We start from the raw sequence: 23,555 nt of genomic DNA, 5'->3' as shown, positions 1-23,555 counted from the left end.
AATGAAAGAGGTAACAAAAAAAACCCTGTTGAGTTCAAACCCGATATAGTTTCTAAGACCAACAAACAAAAAATAGTTTTTAAACTTCCTTATTTTTAAAAATAGAAAGCTTATTTACATTTATAATACAAGAAACACTCTTAAACTGAACTGTAATGCAAATAGGAACAGTGGTTATGTTTTAGAGGATGCTGTGACTTGAGAAGTTTCACCCATCAGACAAAGAAAAAAACAAGGATGGCAGAGAACACAGCACCCTTTTCGTGTGTAAAATATGACTTGTCACCTGTCAAACTCTGAATGATAATCTGGAACTCAACTAGTTGGCAATTTGAAAAGTACACATAAATATTTATCCAATATGGCACACAAAACAACCACCATTTTGGAGAGCTTTGAGGCAGTATCTCATTAATTTTAAGATGTGCATACATTACTATCTAGAAATGCCCACAGTTAGGTGGCTACCTTAGAAAAATTTTCAAATACTTGTCACAAGGACACATGTAACACAATGTTCTTTTCAGAATTCTATAACACAAAATAATCATAGAAAAACAAAATTATTACAATTAGAGAAAAAAATTAAATGGTTGCTTTCTTTCCATCCATGAGTTTAAAATAATATATCAAATTAATAAGCATAGATAAATGAATGAGATCTACATGTATTAACATTGATATAAACATTACACTGAGTGAAAAGTTGCAAAAGGATATATTTTATCAGTTATTGAGAAACACAGGAAAAACTATATATTCCTTCAAATGTTTTTGAGCAATGCCTTTTCCTTTTTCTCCTTGATTGAGTTCTGAGTTAGGAGAAACAGAGATAAGCTATCACTAGGAGTTAACACGCAGATGTGCACTCCTTAACACTCGGCATTGTTTGGAATGATTTCCCACTTCTTTTTTCACTCTATGGTGAAATTTGATATCACCCTATGATATTTGTTATTTGAACAATAAGACTATTTTTTTATAAGTATTTTCTTTAGTTGCCCCCAAATAAGTTAATATTACAAAAATAGTATAGGCTTGTTTACACTGAAAACATCCTTCTCTATCAAAGAAATTGTGATGGATTTCCTTAGGTGGTTGCACTGCCCTTTCACCCCTCCTCCCTACTCCTACCCTGGATAAGCCACAGCTTCAGGGGACGTGAGAGTAATTTCTTATAAGATTTCTCTGTGGCAGACATCAGAGGACAAGTTATATACTCATGAGATTCTGAAATTGTAAAATATTAGTGCCAAAAATCCCTTAGAAACTGAATTATCTTTTACAACACCTCAATGAAAATACTAAGAACTGAAGATTAGTGGGGTATATTCACCTTTCTAGGGTCACATAATGAAGCAGGGCATGTAATACTTATACAGCAATAAAGGAGAAGAAAGAGATTAAATGCTGAAGTGAGTGGTGAGGTTAACAATTCTAAAAAAGGCAGAAACAAAATGGATTTGAGTTGTTTAAAGGTTACTTAACATTTCATGTAAACTTTCATGGTACAGAAAACTATAGGAAAGCATTCCAAATTTGCAGACCACAGTCTGATAAAAGAAATGAATAGCTTATTCTTAACCAAGATCTGTTTGGCCCATCTAGGAAGTTATGTTGGGAAAGATATGAAATTAACACGCATTAAGAGATAGACCCTCTATCTGTGCAACGTTTCTTCTCTCATAATTAAGAAAAATTCACTGAATTCATGCCAGGAAGTCTGTCTGACCCTGATGCCTACCTTACTGTCACCATAAAACACTGTCTTCCAGGGTATTGGGGGATGGAGAGATTGAATGGGTGTACATTTTGGGAAAAAAACTTCAAAGGCAAATATTTTGTGTGTGACTTTAATGCTAAGGCCACCAATTAGCTATTGAGGATAATTATACCATGGGGCTAACTTCTATGACATTTAAATTCGTTTTCATTGTGAATCATTTCAGCCATATAAAAAAGAATAGTAATATAAAAAAAATCCAAGTGTTTACTAATATGATTTATGAAATGCTGACATTTTGCTGTATTTGTTTCATGTTGTTTTTGTTTATCTTAGAAGTTTTAGATAAGATTAAAGCCCCTCCTCTTTTTGTACCCCGTCTTTCAGTCCCAGAAGTAACCATTTCCTGAAGCAACTATTTTGGTGTGTGGCCTCCTGAAGCTACTTCACTCTTTACAACATGTCTACACTATATATTCTTATGTGTATAAAGCCTATATAATATTTCCTGTGTTTCTCAAATATATGTAACTGATAAAATATATCCTTTTGCAACTTTTCCATCAATGTAATGTTTATATCAATGTTGGTACATGTAGCTCTCATTCATTTATCTATGCTTATTAATTTGATGTATTATTTTAAACTAGTGGATTGAAGGAATAGCAACCATTTAATTTTTTTCTCTAATTGTAATAATTTTGTTTTTCTGTTTTTTTATTATATAATTCTGAAAAGAACATTGTGTTACATGTGTCCTTGTGACAAATTTTTCTAAGGTAGCTACCTAATTGTGGACATTTCTAGATAGTAATGTATGTACATCTTAAAATTAATGAGATATTGCCTCAAGGCTCTCCAAAATGGTGGTTGTTTTGTGTGCCATATTGGATAAATATTTGTGTGTAGTTTTCAAATTGCCAACTAGTTGAGTTCCAGATTATCATTCAGAGTCTGACAGGTGACAAGTCACGTTTTACACGTGAAAACGGTGCTGAGTTCTCTGCCATATTTGTTTTTTTTCTTTGTCTGATGGGTGAAACTACTCAAGTCACAGCATCTTCTAAAGTATACTCACTGTTCCTGTTTGCAATTTTTTGCTTTTTCTGATACAAAAAGAAGGCATAGGAACTTGCTACATGACCTTGTTCCATGCATGTTTGCTACACATGAGTCTCATGTACACCTGTGACCTCCTGCAAGAATGCAATCAGTACCAGAGAAAGAATTTGCCCTCAAACCTCCTCCATGAGCTGATAAAGATTCTTGAGTCCTACTGACTGCTTGAATTGTCTAATGGATAAGATGTAGAGTCTTTTTAGTGGACTAATTGGTATCCTGTCACATGTTAAAGATACCCAAAAATATGAGTTGTCCAAATATACTAGGAGTCATTTAGTCATTGAAGGTTTACCACCCAGAGGCCAAAATCCATTCAAGCATCAAACAACTGTGTCTCACTCCTTCAATTTTACCCTGGTGCAAAATGGATCCTGCTGCTGGTTATCTGAGGCAAACTCTATCATGACTGGTTAATAATAATCATATTTCTTCTTGATATATCTTTACTCTACCAACCAATTAAGCCCTTTTCTATCAATCAGTGAAGAAAGCTGAATTGTGTCTTTCATTTGAACCGCATAGCCCAGGAGGTGCAAATCTTCTCCTCTATCACTAGACTCTGAGCTCTCTCTAAGTGATATGGACAATGAAGACCTATGCACGTGATCTTTCCAGTCAATCTCAAAAGAGCTAGAATCAAGTTCTGCCATACCTAGCCACTTTGTGTCAATATGAAAAAGGTGTTTCTTCCATGTGAAAGGAGCGCTGTTCAGGGTGTGTTAGTTAGAGGGAAGAGCCCAGACTGGGATTGGGCCCACTAAGCCCCTTATCAGGGCAGCCCATTGCAGTCAACACCCGATATGGCCATAAGCTGCAGCTGTCTGCTAACAGTTGGCTCTCTTTGTTATTGTGCTGTTCCAGAGAGGGATTTGGGAAAGGGCAGTAAGAGACACAAACTCAGATTGTCATCTTCTCACAATCCTCTCCAACATGTTTACATTGTTTATAGATAATTTTAATTAAAGGGGATTACAATGCAGATAAAGTAATTTTATATCCTATTTTGTATGGTTGTATTGTATTGGTTCCATTTTCTAATGTCATTAAATTTCAATAAATGCAAATCTTGCATATTTTATTGTAGGAATAGATATTGATCATAAGACTTATGTGACTAGAGCTCTGTTTTAAAGATTTTTATTTCCAGTAATTTTTAGCTTAGTACATAATGCTCTGAAACTTTTTTATGCATACATTTTGGTCTGCTTTTCAGACTACTTTCTCATTCTTTCATTTTGCACATATATATTTTGTGTCTTTTATGGGACAGAAACTGTTTCTAGCACTTTTGATACACCAATAATGAAGAATTAAAAGGAAATATGGGACTCTAGAAATCTAAATAATTTAATGTTCTTTACAAATATTGGCAGATTTGCACCTATGATTTTAAAGTTAGAGATGGTCTTCAAGCACTACACACTTTGAAGCCTTGAGATTAATCACTGATTGTTGGAGGTGGGATCCCAAGACCTGTCTCTTCTTTGCTCTACAATACAAAATATTAGAAATTACTTTCAAAAAACTCTTGGTCAAAGGAAGGTAGCAATATCAGCTTTATTGAGATCAAATGACTGCAGAGCACGGTTTCCATCTGAGATCCACATTGCTGGTCCTAGTTTCTCCCCACTGACAGGAAAGACCTTCGAAGAAGCAGCTGAAGAAGCTGCCAGAAGGCACAGATCCTGGTAATATTCCTGTGCTAGCCAGAAGCTCAGAAGGACCAAGCTTCACTCATCCATAAAACAGGCAACATAACAGAAGACGCAGCTTGTTCCTTACACAGAAATCCTATGCACCCTCACCAGGTTCCAGGATTTATCTCGCTCTTTCCAGTCAAATTATCTATAGCTCCTTCCAGCTTCCTCCATTCAGAGAAAAAATAGGCGGCCTATCTTCAGAAGGAATGTGAGGAGGAGTATTTAAGAGCAGTTAGTCCTTTGGAGAATATCGAATGAAAGTTATAGGGAGCAATATGGCTTCCCAGAAGGGGTAAGGCAATAGGGCTCTGATTCCTGGACACTTACTATCTATCTAACCTTGAACAAATTACTTAAATTATCAGAACTTCAGAGAGTGAGAAATAAGACACTAATTTCATAGTGTTGCATGAATTAAAAGAGATAATATTGTTGAGTAATTTTTCCTCCCTACGAAGTTGCCAATTCATTGACAGAGAGAAAACTAAACACACACACACACAAAACAACAACAACAACAAAAATAGTTGTTTGATACATTACCTCATTGAATGTTATAGCCATGTAGGTCAATGGTTAAATTAGAAATGCTTTGTATATATTCTCATTACTAAGACAGTTTACTAGATCTTATGGCTCCCATAGTCCCAATATACATAAATCAGTCACACATAATTGTCCACATATGCTCTACATTATTACACTAACATGAGCTTGCTTATTTTATTTGTATGTGATATTAACAGATTTGTTTCTTACTTGATAGGCCTTGGAGATGACTTAGCTGTTGAGTTCAGTAGCTGTGTCTGTTCTGCCGTGCACTGAATGTTACTGACTTGTACAGAAATCATGCTCAAGGTTTGGTGTCCACAGTGATTGTCTCTAGAAGATTAAAATATATGTAAGTGACTTATCTATACTTACTCCTTTGGTTTATGGAAAAATTAAATTCTTTATAGAGTATTATTGAAGCTTGCTCTGATAAAATTTTTCCATAACTGTCAAAGTGGAAAGTATGATGAGTTCAGGATTAGATTAGAATCCTAATGGTATTATGGCCAGGAACCCAAATATTTCTGAATCCTTCCTGGGTTATCACCCTTTTTAACCATAGGATACTGGAGAGAGTCACAAACAGAAAAAAAAATAATAATGGCATAAATGGGAATCTGGAACGTAGTTTATGGGCAGATTTCTGTCAAAAGCCTAAGTGGAAGCTCATGTCTTAGCCTAGAAGCTTCATTGATGCCTCCAAATCTCCTATCCCAGCATCCTAAAATCTGGCATGCTGAGAGAAACAAGACACTGAATAAGGCTTGGAGTCTACAGAAAAACCTTATGAATCCACACAACTACTTTTGATAGAAAATAAGACAAGACAGAGATTCACTAAGCCTACCTGAGTTGTCAAGCATCACATGCCAAAGAAAGGCAGAAACTGGAAGGCACCAAAAAGACTGTAAAAAGCATTTGGTTTCTGACTATAAGACAATGAGACATTCATTCGTTAGGAGCAACTCCTCAGCTCTTGGCTAGCAGTGGAGATGAAAGCCCAGAAAGGGAGAAGCTCGCTGATTTGTGGATAGGGTTAGAAGTGTTAACTTTTCCCTACATTTCCCTCTCCTTAGGCGCCCTTTTAAGTGATTAGACTTAAAAAAAAAAAAAAAAAAAGAAGTTCAATGAAAGGGCAAGCAGAGAGGTGGGACCCATCTTAGGATAGGAAAGAAATAGTCAAAGCTGCTCTCTCCCTCCTACTATAAGCTATTTTCTGGGGCCCTCTTTGGCATCTTGGAAGACTAAGATGGGTAAGCTGTTTCTCTAAGAATCCACAAAATAGATCAGAACTTGAAGTTAACTCCAAAGAGGCAATGCACATTAGGATGAACAACTATTCCTCTTGAAGTTCTCAACTCATGTTATACCTTGTTGTGTTCTTTACCCTAGTTTACCAGAAGGGCACATTATGAGCACACATATTATAAAACCGTGATACAATTAAAATGACATGGAGTCAAACAAGGAAACTCTCTTTCCTCCAGAGAAATTAAATTTCAAATTGAAATTTCAGAGGTGACATGAATGGAAATATTGTAAAAGTGATATTGCCATCGTCTTTTGGCCATCAGTTTTCTGAATATGCTTTCTAATATTTAGATTTCTGGAGTGAAAGAGGGGAAGTCTTGGGAACTCAAACTCCAATAAATCAGAGGTCAATTATAAGGCCATATAAATGTTTGGTGCTTAAAGAGCACCTCACTAAAAAATGATAGGTGCAGGTCAGGTGTAGTACTCACGCCTGTAATCCCAGCACTTTGGGAGACCAAGGCAGGCGGATCACTTGAGGTCAGGAGTTCAAAACCATCCTGGCCAATATGGTGAAACTCTGTCTTTACTAAAAACACAAAAATTAGCTGAGCCTGTTAATGGGTACCTGTAATCCCAGCTACTTGGGGGGCTGAGGCAGGAGAATTGCTTGAATCCAGGAGGCAGTGATTGCAGTGAGCCGAGATCGTATCACTACACTCCTGCCCAATAACAAAGCAATACTCCATCTCAAAACCAAAACAAAACAAAACCAAAAATCTAGTGTAAAATACCTCCAAAAAGCTGCTCCTTTATAAAGGCAAGGAGTACACTGGAAAAGTAGTAAATAAACTTTTTCAGAACTCAAATTAAGCAAAAGCTTGCAAACAAAAAAATGAAGTTCTTATTAAAAAAAAAAGACTGAATCTCAGTAAAAGGGAACTTTGTGATGTTTTACCTTATACTATTCTCAGTTCCCTCCCTTTCAGACCCAGAGTAGCTGTTACAGATTGAATTAAGTGGTTTGCCCCACCACAATTCATATGTTAAACCCTAATTCTTAATATGATTGTATTTGAAGATACTGCCTTTAAGGAGGTAACTGAGGCTAAATGATGTCTTAAGTATAGGGCACCAATCCAATAGAACTAGTGGTCTTTTAAGAAGAGAAAGAGGTACCAGAGCTCTCTCTTTCTCTGTGTGTACAGAGAGGAAAGGCCATGCAAGGACATAGCAAAAAGGCAGCCATCTACAAGCCAGGAAGAGAGGTCTTACCAGAAACCATCCCTGATGATAACTTGATCTTGGACTTTTTGTCTCCAGAACCTTGAGAAAATAAATGCATGTTGTTTAAGCTATTCAGCCTATGGTACTTTTTAATGGAAGCCTGAATAAACGAATACAGAAGCCTTTAAAATCAACAGACTTATAAGGCAGAGTTGTAAGCTGCCTGCCTCAGTATTGAAGTCATACCCCAACATGGACACAAACACTACTGTCAAAGGTAGCAATGATTATTAATCCTAAACATTTAAGAAAATCTTTGGCTGGTCAGTAGCTGGCCACTAATATAACTGGGCAAAAACTTTGGTGACCATACAAAGAAAATAAGAACTTTACAGAATTCTTTCCTAACAAGCAAACAATAACAGCAACAAACAGCAACATCAAACTCGGTGTGGGGAATGGAATCTGACTTTCAGAGTTTCCATATTATATTATTTTAAATGTCCAGTTTTCAACACAAATTATGAAATGTACACATTAACAAGAAAGTGTACCCTATATGAAGAAAAAAAAATCAGTCAATAGTGTCCCTGAAGATCCCAGACATTGGACTTGTTAGAAAGCTTTTAAATCAACTGTTTTAAATATGTTCTAAGAACTAAATAAAAACAATCATTTCTAAAGAAATCTAGGAAAATATGAGAACAATATTGCACCAAATAAAGAATATCAGTAAATTAATATAAATAATAAAAAAGAAACCAATAGAAATTCTGTAATGTGCAGTAATTGAAATAAAAACTTCCCCAGAGGAGCTCAACACAGATTAGACTTAGCAGAAGAACAAATAACTAAATATGAAGATAGATCAATTGAGATTGTCCATCTGAGGAACAGAAAGAAAAACAAGTAAATAAACATGAACAGAGCTAGAGATCTGTAGTACGCCACCAATCACACAAACATATGCATCATGAGAGTTTCAGAAGAAAAAAAAAAGAGAGAAAGAGGTAGAGAGAATATTGGAAAATAACTGATGTCCCCAATTTTTCCAAACATTAATCTACACAGCCAAGAAGCTCAACAAACTCTAAGTTGGATAAGTTCAAGGAGAGACTCTTCAAAGCAGCAAGGGAAAGCAATTGATAAGATACCATTAATAATATTAATAGACTTATTCTCAGAAACCATAGAGGCAAGAATAGAGTAGAACGACATGTTCAAAGAGCTAAACAAAATTAATCTCCATCAGTATTTCCATATTTCAGCAAAATTATTCATCAAAAATGAAAAAATATATCATCAGTAAACAAGAATTGAAATAAACTGTTGCCACAAAATGTATTCTAAAGGAAACATTAAAGAGAATCCTTCAGGCTGAAATGAAACACTAAACAGTAACTTGAATCCATGTGACAAAATAAATAACACCAATATAAATGAGTGCATAGGTAAATGTAAAATACAGTATCAATGTATTTTATGTTTGCAAGTTATTTTTCCCTTTTATTTTATTTTCAAAAAATTGTATAAAGCAATAATTCTACATTGTGTTTATAGGCATATGATGAATAAAGACACAGCTTGTATGATAATTATAGCACAGAGAAGGGGGAAGAAAATGAAGTTATTTAAGAGCCAGGTTTTTGTATATGAATGAAGTCAGTGTTCATTTGAACTAAATTGTTGCAAATTAACGTGTTAATTGTAATCCCCAGGGAAACCACTGAAAAAATAACAAAAATAAACAGTAAAATAAATTACAATTTATTGGTTAGAGCTGCAGAGAAAAAAAAGAAATGATACTGATATTAAAACACTACAGAGACAAATATCTGTTTAACAGAAAAGGCAGTAATAAAGAAAAGGAGGAACAAAAAATAAGATATTTAACAAATAAATATCAAACTGGTATATAAAGGAGAACTTTTCAGTAACTGTATTAAATAAAAATGGGTTAAATACTCCAACCAAAAGGCAGAGATTGACAAAATATTAAAAAAAAAAGCCATAGTCCACAATATGCTGCATACAAAATACTTTAGATTAAAAGATACAAATAGGTTAAGAGTAAAAAGATGGAGAAAGATATACTAAACAAACAGTAACCACAGAGCTGGAATGGCTATGTTACTCACAGACAAAACAGATTTTGGGATAAACATTACCAAAGACAACATTATATATTATAAAAGCATCAATCCATCAGAAATATATAACAATTATAAGCATATATGCCCATAACAAAGAGTCCAAAAATACACTTAGCAAAGCATGACAGAATTGAAGGAATAAATAGACATTCAACAATAATACTTAGAGAGTTAAATTTTCACTTTCAGTAATGGCTAGACAGCAGGCTAGTAAATCAACAAGGAAGAAGGTTTGGAAAACATCATTAACCAATTGGACCTAACATACATCTATAGAAGGCTCCAACTAACAACAGCAAATGTATTTTTTCTCAATTGCACATTAATATTCTCCATGATAGACCATATGTTAGAACTCAAAACAAGTCTTAATAAATTTTAAATAATTTATACTACACAAATATATTCTCCTACCATAGTGGAATATAATTAGTAATTATTAATAAATGGAAAATTGGTAAATTGCCAAACATGTAGAAATTTAAAAATATATTTCTAAATAACCATTGTGTCAAGGAAGAAATCACAAGGGAAATTAGGAAATTATTGGAGATGAAAAACACAACATATAATTTATGGTAGGTAGCTAAAGCTGTACATAGAGAAACATTCATAACTACTTATCTATAATTAATAGTAACTGAAATCAATAACATAATTGTTCACCTTTCAAAACTAAGAAACTAGAAACAACTTAACAAGATTTGCTAACAATGTTAAGCAAGCAGAAAGAAGAAAATAATAAGCGTATGAGAGAAAAATGAATGAAATAGAGAATAGAAAAGCAATGGAAAAATAAAAAAACAGAATTTAGTTCTTCAAAAATATAAACAAAATTGATAAATGTTTAGCTGGGTTAGATTAAGAACAAAAAGAGATTAACCATTTAGCTGGATCAGATTAAGAACAAAAAGAGATTAAAGTTAATAAAACTTGGAATAAAAGAAGGAAAATTACTACTGATTAAGAAAACAAAAATGATCATATGACATACTATAAATAATTATATGCTTACTAATTAGATAATGTGGATGCACTGAAGAGATCCCTAGAAAAACAAACCCCTAAAATTAAATTATGGAAGAAAAACGTCTGTATAGACTTTTAACAAGAAAATATGTAGAATTAGTATTAAAAAAAAAGCTTTCCACAAAGAAAAGCCTGGTCCACATGGTTTCACTGATGAATTCTATCAAATGCTTAAAGAATAAGTAAGCATCAATAATCTTCAAACTACTTCAAAATATAGAAAATCTTCTTATTTTATTCTATGAGGCTAGTATTATCCTGACATAAAAACTATACAAAGTCATCACAATAAAATTAAACTATACATTAGTATCCCTTTTGAATACTGACACAAAAATTCTGACAGAATACTTGCAAACTGAATCCAGCAACATAGAAAAAAAGGATTATACAATATTACCAAGTTGGGCTTATGCCAGGAATGCAGGGTTGGCTCATCCTATGAAAGTCAATCAAGGTAATATAACATACAACCAGGCTAACGAACAAAAACCATATGATGATTTCAACTGATGCAGAAAAAGTACTCAACAAAATCTAACACTCTTACATGATTAAAATATAAAAATAAAAAACACTAAACAAACTAGAGATACAAGTAATGTCCTTAACATGTTAAACGGCATTTGTGAGAAACCCATAATTAGTGCCAGGCTTCTTGAAGACTGAGTGCTTTTCTTCCTAAGATCAAGAATCAGACAAAGATGCCTGTAATGTCTGCTCCTGCTATTTCCATTTAATGTTGAAGTATATGTTCAGGCCATGACAATTAGGCCAAAAAAAAAAGATAAAAGAAAAAGAAAAGAGAGGAGAGGAGTGGGGAGTGGAGGGGAGGGCCAGGGAGGGGAGTGGAAGTGGGGAGAGGGGAGGGGAGGGGAGAGGAGGAGATGGGGAAGGAATGAAGGAAAAGGAACAAAGGAAAAGGAAGGAAGGAGGGAAGGAAGGAAGGAGGGAAGGAAGGAAGGAGGGAAGAAAGGAAGGGGAAGGAAAAGGAAGGAAGGGGAAGGAAGGAAGAGGAAGGAAGGAAGAAGGAAAGAAAGAAAGAAGAAAAAGGAAGGAGGAAGGAAAGAAAAGGAAGGAAGGAAAAGGAAGGAAGAAAGAAGGAAAGAAAGATAAAAAGAAAGAAAGAAGAGGAAGGAAAAGAAAGGAAGGAAGGAAGAGGAAGTTAAAGAAAAGAAAGAGAAAGGAAGGAAGAAAGAAAGAAAGTAAAAGAAAGAAAGAAAGAAAGAGAAAGGAAGGAAGGGAAAGGAAGAAGGAAAGGAAGAAAGAAGGAAGGAAGGAAAGAAAGAAAGAGAAATAAAGAAAGAGGAAGGAAGGGAAGGATGGAAGGAAAGGAATAAAGGAAGGAAGAAAGGAAAGAAAGAGAAAAAGAAAGAAAGAAAAGACAAGAAAGAAAAAAGAAAGGAAGGGAAAGGGAGAAAGGAATGAAGAAGGAAGGAAAGAAAGAGAGAGAAAGAAAGAAAGGAAGAAAGGAAGAAAGAAAGAAAGAAAAAGTGAAGGAAGGAAGGGAGGCAAAGGAAGAAAGAAAGGAAAGAAAGAAAAAAGAAAGGAAGGGATGGAGGGAGGGAGGGAGGAAGGAAGAAAGGAAGGAAAGGAGGGAGGGAGGGAAAGGAAGGAAGAAAGGAAGGAAGAAGAAAGGAAGGAAAGAAAGAAAGAAGAAAAGAAAAGAAAAGAAAAAAAGGAAGGAAGAAAGAGCATCCAAATTAAAAATAACATTTAAAATTATATCTGTTTATAGGGTACATGGTTTGCATTAAGAAAATCCAAAATAATTTACAAGAGAGCTAACAAATTAATTCAGCCAGGTTGCAGGATACAATATCAACATAAAAAAACTTAATTGTCTTTCTCTACACTATCATTAAACATTTGAGAAATTAAGGAAATGATTACATTTGCAGTAGCAGCAAAATAGTTTCCTTAGTAAATTGTGCTTAGACAGCTGTATATTCACTTGCAAAAGAATTCAGTTGGATTTTCATCTCACGTTATGTACGAATATAAACTTAAAATTGACTAAAATATCTAAACGTAAGAGCTAAAACTATAAACATATTTTAAAAAAAGAACCAACCCAAATGTCCATCAATGATAGACTGGATTAAGAAAATGTGGCACATACACATCATGGAATAGTATGTAGCCATAAAGAAGGATGAATTCATGTCCTTTGTAGGGACATGGATGAAGCTGGAAACCATCATTTTCAGCAAACTATTGCAAGGACAAAAAACCAAACACCGCATGTTCTCACTCATAGGTGGGAATTGAACAATGAGAACACTTGGACACAGGGTGGGGGACATCACACACCGGGACCTGTCATGGGGTGGGGGAAGGGGGGAGGGATAATATTAGGAGAAATACCTAACGTAAATGATGAGTTAATGGGTGCAGCACGCCAACATGGCACATGTGTACATATGTAACAAACCTGCATGTCATGCACATGTACCCTAGAACTTAAAGTATTAAAAAAAAAAGGGGGGGAAATTCATGACCCTGACTTTGACAAAGTTTTCATAGATATGATACCAGAAATACAAGCAACAAAAGAAAAAAAATAGATATGTTGTGCTTCATCAAAATTTAAAACTTATGTAAATAAAGTCACTAACGAGAATAAAAATGCAATTCAAAACATGGGAAAATATATTTGCAAATTATATATCTAATAATGGACTAGTATCCAGAATCTATAAAGAAGTCTTACGACTCATTAAAAAGAGATGAACAACAAAATTAAAAGTGGACAAAGGCTAGAATGCATGTTTTTCAAAATAAGAGGTAATGAATGTCCAACAAACACATTAAATGATATTCAACATCCTTAGTCACTAGGGAAATGCAAATAGGGACCACAATAAAATGCCACTTCACACTCACTAGGTTGCTCAGAATCAAAACAATGAAAATATAATGCATATGGTCAAGCATGTTGAAAAGTCAAAACCCTTGTTCCTTGCTGAATGTAAAATTGTGCAGCCACTCTCTCTGGAAAACAGTTTTGGTAGTTCCTCAAAAGTTCAAACATAATTTCCATATTACCCAGCAATTCCACTTCTAGGTACATACCAAAAAGAATCTAAAATAGTTACCGAAATGCAATTGCACATATGTTCATGGCAGCATTATTCACAATGGATAAATGATGAAAATGCCCAAATGCCCATCAATTGATGAATGAATAAAATGTGGTATATTCACACAATGGAACGTTATTTAGCCATAAAAATGAAGGGAGTACTGATAACATACTATAACATAAACGAGCCTTGCAAAAATTGTGTTAACTGAAAGCAGACCTACACAAAATGCCACACAATATATGATTCCACTTGTATGAAATGACCAGAATAGGCAAATGTATAGAGATAAAGAGCAAGTAGCTAATGTCTGTGGATCGGCAGAATGGCAAGTGATTTTTTTATAAGCGTGGGTTTCCTTTTTGGAGTGATGAAAGAGTTTTGAAACTTAATGCTGTTGAGGGTCACAGAACATTTTGAATATACTAAGAAACCCTGTATTTTATACCTTAAAATGTATAATATATAATTTTTTCCCAATGGGAAGAAATAAAAATTTGAAAATAACAACAAAAAAACAAATTCCTGACTATTGCTACCAACAATAGCGATAAATTTTCAGCTATAAATTTACCAAAAGAAAATAGAAACACTAAATTAGTAGAAAGAAAAATTAAAATGAGGAAAACAGTCAACAAAGTTCTCTTAGTGCTTTGGAATTACCTAAGAAAATAAAGGAAAGAGTTGCCTAAATTTTAACCTTATATGTGGTACACTTTTCTGTCATTGGAGTTTAGATGGCACTAGTAAGTAAATCAATTGGGCATATTGATATGAACTCCAAAATATTTAAAAGCAACTTTCGATAAAAGGGTAAAATCAGGGCATTAATACAGATATGGACATTTTAAGGGAACATGAATATTGATCAAAATATTAACTGAATATATAAGTAGGGAAATTGATTTTGTTACAGTGTGAGGAGGGTGGACAATTGAATCTCTATTGGAAAAAACATTGTCTGTCAGTGACCTATGACTTATAGTGTATAAAAGAACTCAAAGACAATGAAAGTCTAGTATCAGGTAACCTGAAGTGGTGTCTTCTAGACCGGACAAATTTTTCTATTGGGAGTTTTTTTTTTCTACAATATTCTACAATATCAAATAGAAAGTTAGACTTCTTTCTAAAAGAGGGTTCAGCCATTAGAGTGACAAAATGTCTATCACAAACATTTCTAGCCCCAGGCCTGATCAGGGGTCACCAATGACATTCCTAAGTCTAGGTGTCAGAAAGGCTATTCCCTAACCAATGAGGGGCTGACACATGGAGATACAATTGTTGAGACAGAACTGGTATATTGAGAAGCCCAGGGCAACTGAAAAATCAAAGTGGGACAATTGGAGCAAAGACCATATTAGAGAGAAGGAGCCATCAGAGTTTCTAGAGGAGTGGAAATTAAATCTGCTCCTACTTCATAAGAGATGATCTGTAAGTTCCTGGTGAGCCACATGGCCTGCCTCCTGCAGAAGAATCATTATGCCTAGCACTTGAGCTCCCAGGAGGGTTTTTCTTGCTGCCAATCTCAAGCAAATGAAGCCCATATCCTGGATTTGGCAAGAATGGAAGCTCACAACCACTGCAGCAGGACGTGTAGACATGACAGTGCACAATAATCCCAAGACTGGCTGCCTCTTGAGGGATATAACCATTTCTCTGGTTGATGAACTTCTGATACAGGAAAGTTTCTGATTTCTGGGTCCCAGAGTTTTGGGGGAGGCCTCACAGACTCATCCAGTAAGTACTGTCAAAGAGTTTAAATATATGGGCTTGCTTCCGACTCCTCACAATTCTAGCCTTCTTTAATTGGAAGTATCTATGAGACATCTGTATTAGTCCGGTCTCACATTGCTGTGAAGAAATACAAGAGACTGGGTAATTTATAAAGAAAAGAGGTTTAATTGACTCACAGTTTCACATGTCTAGGGAGGCCTCACAAAACTTACAATCATGGTGGAAGGCATCTCTTCACAGGGCAGCAGGAGAGAGAAGTGCAGAGCAAAGGGGGAAAAGCCCCTTATAAAACCATCAGATCTTGTAAGAACTCACTCACTTTCATGAGAACAGCATAAGGGAACCACCTCCATGATCTAGTCACCTCCCACGAGGTCCCTCCTGCAACTCTTGGGGATTACAATTCGGATTACAATTCAAGATGAGATTTGGGTGGGGACACAGCCAAACCAACATCCAAGCAAAGATATCCCAAAGAGATTTGGAGGGTTAGAAGGTGGTGGTCCTGTGAGATGTTCGAATCAGTAATGTCAGAAAGGAACAGTTTCTTATGGTGACACTCGAGGAAGTGGCCTTGGGTAGAAGTGTCTGGCTGAGGTGTCAGGATAGAGAAGACCACCTCATTGGCCTTGAGGAAGCCGAGGTCTTGTGAGGCCAGGATGTTGGCTGGAGGCCTCTGGGGTGTGTTGAAGTTCCTAGAGTGAAGGTAGTAATTGAGGTAGAGCTGGAGATCTTGGTGGACTTGCTAACAACTTTATTTAGTATAGAGAATATCTACAGGTAGGAAGACGTTGGCAATGGGGATGAGGTGGAGAAGGCAGCATCCCAGTTGGCATGGACTTAAATGGGGCAGGGGTTTTTATGTGAAGATTGAAGGGTGATAAGTGAAACAAAAAAGAAATACACAGAAAAGAAAAAAAAGGAATTGATTCCAAATACATATTGCAACATATGTGTTATGGACTGAACTGAAGTGGGTATACTTTGTTATGGCAATCTTGCTAACTCATACAGATTCTGGTATCAAAAGGGAGGATGTTGCTGTAACAAATAATGAAAAATCTAGAAGTGGCTTTGGAACTGGGTAGAGAAAGCCATCTCATTTGGATGGATGTTACACAAAGCCTAAACTGATTGGAAGAGAGTATTGTTAAAAATATAGATGTTGAATGTGATTCCAGTGAGTCCTCAGAAAATTAGAGAGCTGTAGAGAAATCTCCTAACATCTCATAAAAATACATGTACAGTCATTAACAAAATGTTGCTAGAAATATGTATGCTTCTGGTGAGGTCTCAGAGCTTAGGAATATGTTATTGAAAACTGGAGGAGAGGAGATTCTTCCTACAAGGTGGCAAGGACCTGGCTGAATTGTATTCTAGTGCTTTGTGGAAAATATATCTTGTAAGTGATGAACTTGAATAATTCACTGAGGGGATTTCTAGGCAAAATGTTGAAGGCATGACTTGATTTCTCTTTGCTTGTATGGTAATATGTAAAAGGAGAGATAGATTGAAGAACTGTCAGCAAAAAGATACCAGAACTTGGAGATTTGAGAAAATCTCAGCCTATCCATATTGCAGAAAATAAGAAATTGTGTCCTGAAAAATATCAAGGATAGGGCTGGATAATGATTTGCTAAAAAAATAATTATAGGTGTGTGACTTAGGATTCCAATCAGCTGTCTCAGCTGAAACCATGAACGGAGATGGGGATTTACACCAGTAGAAGCACTGTCAGGTTGACTGAAGGAGACAAAGATGAAATGAAATGAAGCAAGGCTGTTGGACTCCTGGGATTTTATAGCATGGGCTAATACAGACAACTGGTTGTGAACGTATGTTATCTTTCATGAAAAAGGAATGGCTGTGAAGGCAGTTCAGAGGTTATCGGGGCTGCCACTGTCAACATGGACCCTCAGATCTGAGAGTTTTGGGGTAGTGCCACCACACTGGTGGGCCCAAAAGGCAGGGTTACGACTTGGATGGGCTCTGAGGACAGAGCATGGAGTCAAAGAGGGTTATTCTCAAGCTTCAAAATCCTATGGAATTTTCCTTGCTAGCTTTCAGACTTGCTTGCAACCTGTTACCCCTTTATTCTTCCCAATTTCTCCCTTTTGCAATGGGAAAGTTTACCTCATGTCTATTGCTCTGAGATGAATTTTGTCTCCCCAAAATCCATATATCAAAACCCTAACCCCCAGGATCTCGGAATGTGACTGTATTTGGAGATAGGTACTTTAAAGAGGTGATTAAGTTAAAAAGACAGTTAAGATGAGCCCTCATCCAATCTTACCAGTGTCCTTACAAGAACAAGAAGCAAGCCGGGTACATTGGCTCATTCCTGTAATCCCAGCACTTTGGGAGGCCGAGGCAGGCAGATCACAAGGTCAGGAGATTGAGACCACCCTGGCCAACATGGTGAAACCCCAATCTCTACCGAAAATGCAAAAATTAGCTGGGCCTGGTGGTGTGTGCCTGTAATCCAGCTAATCGGGAGGCTAAGGCAGGAGAATTGCTTGAACCAGGGAGTCAGAGGTTGCAATGAGCCGAGATCGTGCCACTGCACTCTAGCCTGGTAACACAGCAAGACTCTGGCAAAAAAAAAAAAAAAAAAAAAAAAAAGAACAAGAAGCTAGGATACACAGGAAGGTACCAGAGGTGTGCAAGCTCAGAGAAAAGACCATATAAGAACACAACAAGAAGGCGGCCACCTGCAAGCCAAGGCAAGAGGCCTCAGAAGAAACCAAATCTGCTGACACCTCAATCTTGGACTTCTAGCCTCCAGAACTAAAAAGAAAATAAATTTCTGTTATTTAATGTTATTTAAGTCACTCAGTCTGTGGTATTTTGTTATGGTAGCCCTAGCAAACTAATACACCTACCATTCTATTTTAGAAGCAGATAACTCAACAATTTCACAGGATCACAGCTGGAGAGAAATTTTGCCCCAGGAATCATGCCTCAAGTCTCATTCATACCTGATTTAGACAGTATTTATATGAGATTTTGGACTGAGATTTGATGTTGGAATGAGTTGACTTTTGGGACTGTTGGGATGGTGTGAAAGTATTTTGCATATGAGAAGACAATGAATTTGCAGAGTGGCAGGGGTGAAGTATTATGGACAGAATTGTGTTCTCCTCAAATTTGTATGCTAAAATTCTAACCCCAGTACCTTAGAATGTGACTGAATTTGGAAATAGGGATTTTAAAGAGGTAATTAAGTTAAAATGAGGTTGTGTGGAAACTAGTCCAATATTACTTGAATCCTTATAAGAAGAAGAGAATAGAAACACACAGAGAGAAGACCACGTATGGAGACCAGAAAAAGATGGCTATCTCCAAGCCAAGGAGAGAGGCCTCAGAAGAAACAACCCTGCCGACACCTTCTTAGACTACCAGCCTCCAAAATGATGAGAAAAAAAATTTCTGTTGTTTAGGTCATCCAGTCTTCAGTACTCTGTTGTGGCAGTTTAAGCAAATGAGTACAATGGGTGAATCTTGAAAACATTATGCTAAGTAAAACAAGTCATATGCAAAAGACCACATACTAAATGATTCTGTTTATATAAAACGTCCAGAAAAGGCAAATCCATAGACTTATAAGGCAAATCAGTGGGTGTCAAAGGCAAGGGAGTGGGCACTTAGGAGTGAATGCTAATGGATATGAGATTCCTTTCCAGGATATGAAAATACTCTGGAATTATATAGGGGTGATGGTTGCACAACTCTGTGAATGTACTAAAAACTACTGAATTATACACTTAAAGAAACAAATTTTATGATACAATGTATCTCACATAAAAAAATGAAATCACAGAATTTATAGCTTCAAAGTTCATAGAGCTTAAATACTTCCTCTGTAGACTGCTGCTTGGTTAAGCAAGAAGCGTTGCACCCGGTGGCTTGATGGGGTCTGAGCCATTCCCCTTTGGAATAAGAATAGCTCCTTCCATATCTCCAAAGTAGATTGGAAGCCTTGCCACACAGGTGTTCCACTTTTCTAAAATTCTAGTGAAACAAAAAGATATATAAACATATCTTAAAATTCTCAGCAAGGAAAGTATTTTATCCATAGCAATATGTTTCTAGAATCCAGTTTACATTACTTACATCCACACTGCTGTTACAAACAAAAATCAGTAACAGATTCTTACACATTTACATAAAGAAATTAGAATTGAGAGAATTAGAATGGAGTAAAGAAGTTGAGTCTCTTCTATTTAGCATTTTCTCCCAAAAGGATGTCTGGCTTTCCAGACAAATTGTCTGGAGAAACTGTTACCTTTAACTGAGTTGGTATAATTCTCCCATCCAGTGTCTTTTGTTTTGCTGAAGGATTTTCCTAACCCTATCAGAGGCCCAAGAGCAACTTAGCCCCTTCCTGCTGCTGCAGACCTTCCCTAGACTGGGCATTGATCTTTGCCATATGATTGTCCCCTAAATTGTGAAGAACAATAAGGCTTTTAGCCTTGTGCTGTCTCTGTTTTTGACACATCTCAGTCTACATCTTTAGAGGACCAGAGAGAAGTTGTGACCACCATCTCCTCCACCATTTTTTTTCTTTTGTTAATCGTTCTTATTCCTCTGGTTTTATTTTATCTTATCTACATCACCAGTGACATAAAAAGATTCTTTCAATCTCAAATGTTCCTGCTACAACAGGATTTTGATTTGATGCTCCTCAGCACTGGCTGAGAAAACATAATCTGCAGTGGCCACATATATTCCCCAAAGGTCTGCCCTTTTGAGTTGAACCCCAACTTTGGCCTCTCCATGTGGGACTCTGTCTAAGGAATGAAAGGTTGCCTTGGGAGTTCAAGGTCTCCAAGAGCATCTCTCCTATCTTCCCCCAAATTTTCTATTCAAGCCAAGACCAAGTCATAATTTGCTTTGTCTAAGATTATGAACAGACCTTGTCTTACCCACAGGTGGATTGTCTTTGACAATAACACTAGTTATAGCCACACTGGAAAACTCAAACTATCAACATAATATCTGCCAAAACAGTCATGGTACTTTATTGGTATCCAGAGTTTCTTTCCTCATGAGATATTCATAACCTGCTGGCTAGTACCTGTGCAAAACTTACTCTATTCCTGCTTCTACATTCTATGAACACTCCAAAGTGGACATTGCTAATCAGATTGGCCCTAGATATGGAGAGGAGATAATTAGAAGAGGGATCACTTCACTTGAAGACAGAAGTTTGAGACCAGCCTGGCCAACATGGTGAAACCCCGTTTCTACTAAAAATACAAAAGTTAGCTGGGTGTGGTGGTGCACACTTGTAATCCCAGCTACTTGGGAGGCTGAGACAGGAGTATCACTTGAGCTTAGGAAAAGCGAGCCGAGATTGCACCACCACATTCCAACCTTGATGACAGAGTGAGACTCCATCTCAAAATTAAAAAAAAAAGAAGAAGAAGAAGAAGAGGGATCCCTGCATTTTAATTGCTAGGAAGCAACTTAGGCTCCCTGGCTTATAATTTTTAACTTTTCATGGAAGACTTAACAAGTTGAATGTAGCCTTTCTTGGAATTGTCACCTAACTTTCTCTTTTTCTTTATGATTCCTGTGGCTTGGTTGTAAATGGACTCGACATTCATATTGGCACTAGCTGGATCTCTCTACAGACACACAGGCAGAGTGGCAGGCCCTTCTTAGGCCTGGAATATTAGCCACAGCAATTCAGCATTTTACCAGAGTACTGCACAGAGTTCTGCAGAACTATTAATATTAATAATTTAGTGAACATTTTTCTGTTATTTCTTCCGATAACTTTTTAAAAATTTTTGGAAGAATGTATGGATAATCATAGGTTAAATTTGTGGAAATTATTGGTTTTCTTACTATAACATCATTGTAATATTCCACAAATTAAGGGATTTGCTACTTGCAGTTGCAATATTCTATAAGCTATTATTAGCAATTTTGGCCTAGACAATTTTGAAAAACAAAATGAAACAAAAAAACAAACTTGACCAACAATGAGAATTATAGTAATAAAGAACTATGTGAATATGTATATATATGAGTGTGTCTCTACGAATTTGAAATTAAATTTGGTTAAAGAAACCAACCTGTGCAAAACTTAAGCTCTAGCAATAGCCTCAGCCTTAATATTTAAAAGACACTTAACGGAAATTTAGCAAAAAGCTCCGGCCATTGAGGACAATTTTATCAGATGCCCAAAATGTGGCCTTGAAGCTTATCTAAAACCTGCTCAAAAAAATCTGATGAATAAGGAATATGAAGAACTTTCAATTGGGAAGATAAGAGATGAAGATAAACATCTGTGACTTAAGAAAGAAGCAATGTCAGCTACTATGGAAGGACCAAGGAAAGTGACACCCATATAAAGAAAAGGTAATTTGAATGTGAAGACAATGGGGTTGTCATCACCTCATGTGAAAGCTAGCCACCTACTAGCAATGATCTGGAAGGAACAAAACAAATCATAGTCAATAAATGTGCAAAGATAAATATTGTTTTAGTAACTATTTGTGCTTTTTTCTCTTATCGGTTGTCCAAGGTGTCTTAGCTGCAAATTAGGATAGCTTACGACAACATGGTGGCAGATAGGAATAGGGGAGGATATGCCCATACCAGGAGGTCTGGAGCTGAGGATTCTGACTTTATCGAAGGGCTAGGCTTCAAGATGGAAGATCAGTAGTTTTTTTTTGTTTGTTTGTTTGTTTTGTTTTTTGTTTTGTTTTGTTTTGAGACAAAGTCTCGCTCTGTAACCCAGGTTGCAGTGCAGTGGCGCGATCTCTGCTCACCGCAACTTCCACCTCCCTGGTTCAAGTGATTCTTCTGCCTCAACTTTCCGAGTAGCTGGGATTACCGGTGCACACAACTCCACCTGGCTAATTTATTTTTTGCATTTTGAGTAGAGAAGAGTTTCCACCATGTTGGCCAGACTGGTCTTGAACTCCCAACCTCAGGTAATCTGCCTGCCTTGGCCTCCCAAAATGCTAGGATTACAGGTGTGAGCCACCACACCCAGCCGATGGTCAGTGGTTTTGTAAACAGTATTATTCAAATGCAGATAGTAAGTTTAGTTGTGATTTACAACCATGTGATATATGAGGAGGTTCAACTCTGTAGGATACCCAAAACAAGAGTAAACTGAATGTAACAGTGTCTTGTATAAGTCAGGGGTAGGGGTCTCTAGTGAAAAGTACATTCCAAGAGCATATAGAAGCAAGTTTTACTCATTTGAAAAGATGCTTTGTTAGAATTGTTAGAATTAGGTAGAGTGATGGGTTTCCAGTGATATAGGGTAGGGTTGGCCAAATAATCCATTTTCAGTAAGAATCTGAAACCAGTGGGACTGGAGCAATGAAAATCTAAAGGTCAAACCAAGATACAGAGATTTAGCCAACACGGCAGGGGGTAATGAAAAGACCTGCAATTCATGGCCAGGTGTGATGGTTCATGCCTGTATTCCCTGCATCTTGGGAGACCAAGACGGGCAGATCACTAGAGGCTAGGAATTCGAGAACAGCCTGATCAACATGGTGAAACCCGTCTCTACTAAAAATAGAAAAATTGGCTGGGAGTGGTGGCGCACGCCCATGGTTCCAGCAACTGGAGGCTGAGGTGGGAGAATTGGTTAAACCTGGGACCTGGGAGGTGAAGGTTGCAGCAAGCTGCAACCTCCTGTACTCCAGCCTGCACTGCTGTACTCCAGCCTGGGCCACAGAGAGAGACTCTGTCAAAAAAAAAAAAAAAAAAAAGATGTACAATTATTGGATATATGTGTATCCAGAGTTTACCCTAACTACTGCAGATACTAAGCCTGCATCTTAGCTACCTAGCAAATTACAAAACTAATGAGTGGAGCAAGATTTGGGAGTTGTAGCTGATCTTATACAGTGCCTTTAGTTAAGTGCTTCATGTTTTCTAGATTTCCTGGTTTCCCAAGTTACTTGTCAAATAAGCTTAAAAATCATTTATGTAATATTTCCATTTG

The sequence above is a fragment of the Pongo pygmaeus genome, chromosome 11, assembly GCF_028885625.2.
Source record: "Pongo pygmaeus isolate AG05252 chromosome 11, NHGRI_mPonPyg2-v2.0_pri, whole genome shotgun sequence".
Classification (NCBI taxonomy): Eukaryota; Metazoa; Chordata; class Mammalia; order Primates; family Hominidae; genus Pongo; species Pongo pygmaeus.
Note: the sequence above shows the minus strand (reverse complement) of the source record.